The sequence below is a fragment of the Mus musculus genome, chromosome 4 (genome assembly GCF_000001635.26).
Source record: "Mus musculus strain C57BL/6J chromosome 4, GRCm38.p6 C57BL/6J".
NCBI classification, from domain to species: Eukaryota; Metazoa; Chordata; class Mammalia; order Rodentia; family Muridae; genus Mus; species Mus musculus.
This window is the reverse complement of record NC_000070.6, coordinates 20,073,074-20,077,926: the sequence shown is the minus strand read 5'-3', so window position 1 is coordinate 20,077,926 and position 4,853 is coordinate 20,073,074. Positions and strand designations below refer to the sequence as shown.

Sequence of the window (4,853 nt, the reverse complement as noted above, 5' to 3'; positions counted from 1 at the left end):
AAGGGAGCCAGGTGTAAAGCTACCCTATTGTTAAGCCCACCGCCAGGGGTTCTGCTTTAGCAGACCTTCTCATGAATACTGCAAGACCACACACCCCCTATTTCCTGGGCCCTGATAATTTCTCATATGAGTGTAATTTTTAAGTATCTGTGGAGAATCTCCATTTGTCAGAAGAATTCACCAACTTGCTTCTAATATGCAATGTAGCCTGTACTGTAGATTTCTATCTCAGTGGGATTCCCTAGCTCTTTTGTAAACCCACCTATCAGTTAGGCTAAGTGTGTATTCCTTTGTTTTGGTGAGGCTGACTGCTGTCCCTAGTAAACACTCTGCAGACCAGCCTTGAGCTGCTGGCTCTGTCTTTTGTAATGCTTAATTAGTTACCAAATAGGTAACTTCCTTACTGAATTCTTTTTTTTTTTCTTTTCAAAATAAATGATGATGATGATGATGATTATTTATTAGGTATTTTCCTCATTTACATTTCCAATGCTATCACAAAAGTCCCCCATACCCTCCCCCACCACTCCCCTACCCACTCACTCCCACTTCATGGCCCTGGCGTTCACCTGTAATGAGGCATATAAAGTTTGCAAGACCAATGGGCCTCTCTTTCCACTGATGGCCGACTAGACCATCTTCTGATACATATCTAGCTAGAGACACGAGCTGGGGGGGGTGGGGTACTGGTTAGTTCATATTGTTGTTTCACCTATAGGGTTGTAGATCCCTTTAGCTCCTTGGGTACTTTCTCTAGCTCCTCCATTGGGGGCCCTGTGATCCATCCAATAGCTGACTGTGAGCATCCACTTCAGTGTTTGCTAGGCCCCCGCATAGCCTTACAAGAAACACTTTGCCCCTTCTTAGAATTGGGAACAAAACACCCATGGAAGGAGTTACAGAGACAAAGTTTGGAGATGAGATGAAAAGATGAACCATCTAGAGACTGCCATACCCGGGGATCCATCCCATAATCAGCCTCCAAACGCTGACACCATTGCATACACTAGCAAGATTTTGCTGAAAAGACCTTACTGAATTCTTACCGGATTCCAAGCTCGTCGGCTTCTGGAACACTGGAACACTGGTGGGAGGCTTTAGCTATGTCAGAATTCAATCTTAAAAGTCACTTATAGTAAAATAATACTAAAAGAGAGCGCTGGATCCATACGCTAGACTAACTCAGGGATAGGATGTGAGTATATGGGTTAATAAGAACGCCAAAGCTCCAGGAGGTGAGTTCCTTTTGAAACTCTATGCCTCATGAGTACTCCCAGGCTTCTCAGCCTGTCAAGCAGACTTCACTGGAGTGTGCGTGGCAGTTAATTTTATTGGTCCTTTTTTGTACTTGAACTTTTTATTGTATGTGTGTGCTCTAACTTGGATCCATCTCACTCCTCAATGATGGACCATGTAAAAGGGAATCCCTGCCCTGGCTGAACCACTCCACCTTCTACAGTGACCAATCCCAACCTGCTCAGTTCAGTAGCTCAAGCATCTTGTCATTCCAAGGAATTGCTAGGCTGGCAGTGTGGCAACACCAAAACATGATATTTTTGATCCACTAAAAGTGAAAGACACTGGGCATAAATTTTGTGCACAAGTGTTTGCAAGCGTGTCAAGGGGAAGTGATTGAAGGATGCTTTCGATTCATTTTTTTCTCTTGTATTTCTTTATTATTTTATTTTATTAGATACTTTTATTTACATTATTTACATTTCAAATGCTATTCCGAAGGTTCCCTATACCCTCTCCCTACCCTGCTCCACTACCCACCCACTTCAACTTCTTGGCCCTGGCATTCCCCCTGTACTGGGGCATATAAAGTTTGCAAGACCTAGGGGTCTCTCTTCCCAATCATGGCCGACTAGGCCATCTTCTGCTACTTTTTTTAATCATCATTATTGTATTGGTATTGTTCTAAAGTTTTTCCTAAAATGATTCAAAATGTATTTTATGCAACTACTTTCACTCAAAATTGGGGTCAATTGTCATCTTTAATTATACTGACAGATTTGCATAATCTCCTTTTGCCTTGCATAAAGACTGGTAAAGAGCAATTTAAATTCCTTTGAGTACAGAAGAAAAACTGCAAATGATCCTCCTCACTTCAACTTACTTTTCAAAATCGAAGGAGAAATAACAGGTTCTTCAGTGGGAAAAGTCAAATTGCTATACTGATCCAAGATGAAAACTTTTATCCTCCTGTTTAGCTTGATAGAAAGTATTTTTTTCTCAGATTATCAAATACAGTAAAAGCATCTATTTAGGTTTGTACAGCACTGTGCTCTGAGCCAAATGACTGCCATCTTTGTAAGACCAGCTGGGTCTACTTGCAAAATATCATCACAGCTATACTTGTTGACTGACAGTCCCTGCTAGAAGAAGGGGTTTACTGGGTCTTTTAAAAGATCCTCAGCAGACTATCCAGCCATTCTTGCTAACCTTGTGTGCAGGCTTAGACTTTTCAAAACTTACTAAATTACTTAGGGTTCTTAAGTGCTTCAATCTCTATTTTAACCCACCAGCCAGAGGTGGGTGGGGGGAGTTCAAAAGCTCTTCCATGTTGAGCTATTCTAATCTTCGAGGGTTTCTTCCTTAACCGCTTTCTAAAGAGATCAGCTTGAGTCAGCTCCAGCAGAAGGTGTTTCGAGTAACAGTGCACTTTCTAAAGTTCAGATTAATTGTGAAATGGGCTGGCTCTAAATTAATTGAAGTTGATGAAAATTATTACAAATGCCAGAGAAATGGGAGCCTAAATTTCTTCCAATTTTATTCTCAGGGAACAAGCCCACCAGGAAAACGAAACAATAAGAGGTATGGCACAATCTCAGGGAAACTAAGACATGCTCTTTGCCATATTCTGATCACAAGGTTTACCCTTGGTGGAAAACAATACAAACAAGTGCCCATGTTTGCTTAAAGCGTCACTCCTATGTTTTTATTGGAGAGGAAGGGGTATTTCCCTTTGGATTTTAGGCCATCTCTCTAGGCTTCCACATCCCCAGGAGCATATTGAATAGAAAGAGGTGGCATGTGCTCCCTAGGAAAACAATTCTGAGACACTTAGAGGGGAAAGGAAAAGAATACTTTTGGGTTTTGTTTGCTTCTGTGGTTGATTGTTTGAAATAGCCTGGTTGGCTTAGAACTCACTGTATAAACAAACCTAACATTAAAATTGTAGCAATCTTTCTGCTTCTGCCTCCTAAATGCTAGGGTTACAGACCTGTACCACTCCTTCCAGGTAAAAATTCAATTTTATATACACATTAGTGTGTGTAAAAGACAGATCCCTTTACAAATGTTCGAAATTGTTTTGTTTCTCACTTTTACTGAGTCAGAACTTCCTCACAGATAAGACGGGAAAGCTTCCATTTTTAGATGCAAGCCTATGTTTGTATATTCATACATTGTTTAAAAAATCAAAATTATACAGTAGCTTGACTTCTAGCAGTTTCCTCAAATCTATAACTGGTTAAATACCAGAAGGGCCGGTTCTCTCCTGACATCTAGTGTTTCTCATGCATCCCTACAAGATATGTGAACCTACTGTCCTTGTGAAAATTATATGCGAAATAAACACTTTAGTATAAAATAATTTCAATAAGACAAATACAAGTCTGAGTAACACAGTCACAAAGCTGCTGCTTTAGGAGAAAAAGACTTTTCTTTTTCCTTTTCTCTTTTCCAGTCATTCTTCCTTTCTTTCTAATTCAATAATCTATTTTAATATACTTTAAACTTATCTTTGAGAATTTCATAAATATTACATAAAATTCATTTTGATCACATTTATCTCCCACTCTCTGCCTTCAACCCCTCCCAGGCAACCACCCCATGCTGCAGACCGGCCTCAGTCGGCCCTCCTCAATCTGCAGGAGAAATCAGGGCCCGGGGCAAGAGGGCAGGAGTCTGCGAGAACTGACAAATACGGACACAAAGGAGTGTGCTGTATCAGAATGTAATTTGTCAAATCGAGCATCAAACTTTTAATACAGAAGAAAATAGGGAAGTTAGGTGACACATTGACAAAGTATGAGGTTACGGGATGCTTAATGGTTCTTACACAAAACAGAGGAATGCAAACATAAAGACTGGCAGGAACTGAGCAATAAACCAACTGAGACAAAGTCAGGGGAGTCGGTGATGCCGGTATTGGGGGCTGTGTCTTCGGAGGTGAGTGGATGTGCCTCTATCACCCAATGCCACTCACTGGCTTTCGAGCAAATGTTCCCTAACTACAGAGGCAGTGTCTTAGTGTTGGAGCCAGGAATTGGCCCTTCCAGCCTGGGGAGCATTAGATGAAGTACTCTTCCTTCTCTCTGCCCTTGGCTGAGTCAGTCTCCATCTGGAGGTTGGCACTGGGCTCCCCTTCTGCAGGCTCAAAGAAGATCAAGGTCACACTGAGAGCAGGGTAAGGAACACCACGGTGATAACAGCTGCAATGAATGCGATGCTGGCCTCTTCAGCTTGTGCGGACAGGGTCACGGGGGCCTGAAAAACTGGCATGGTCATCAATTCTTAAAGAGAAGGTGTGGCCGGTAGGTTGTTCATCATTGCTGAGCGCAGACTATCTCTTAGGGTCAGATCTTTCCAGTCCGTCAGGCCACTGAGTGCTGGGAGTTGAATCTGGGTCCTCTGGAAGAACAGCCAGTGTACTTAACCATTTAGCAATTTACCAGGCCTACCAATGTATTGATAAGGCAAATAAGGGCAGTGACCCAGGCAGGAACTTGGTGGAAACCTTGGAGGATCTGTTTATTCACTGGCTCATACTTAGTGAGCTTTCATATACATTTGAGGGCCACTCTAGGGAATGGCACTGCCCACAGTGAGCCAGCTACATCAGGCTC

At 42.1% G+C, this 4,853-nt stretch overlaps 1 pseudogene; it reads right to left on the bottom strand.

Annotated features, from left to right (window-relative positions):
* Gm29814 (predicted gene, 29814) lies at positions 4,137–4,607 on the bottom strand (annotated as a pseudogene).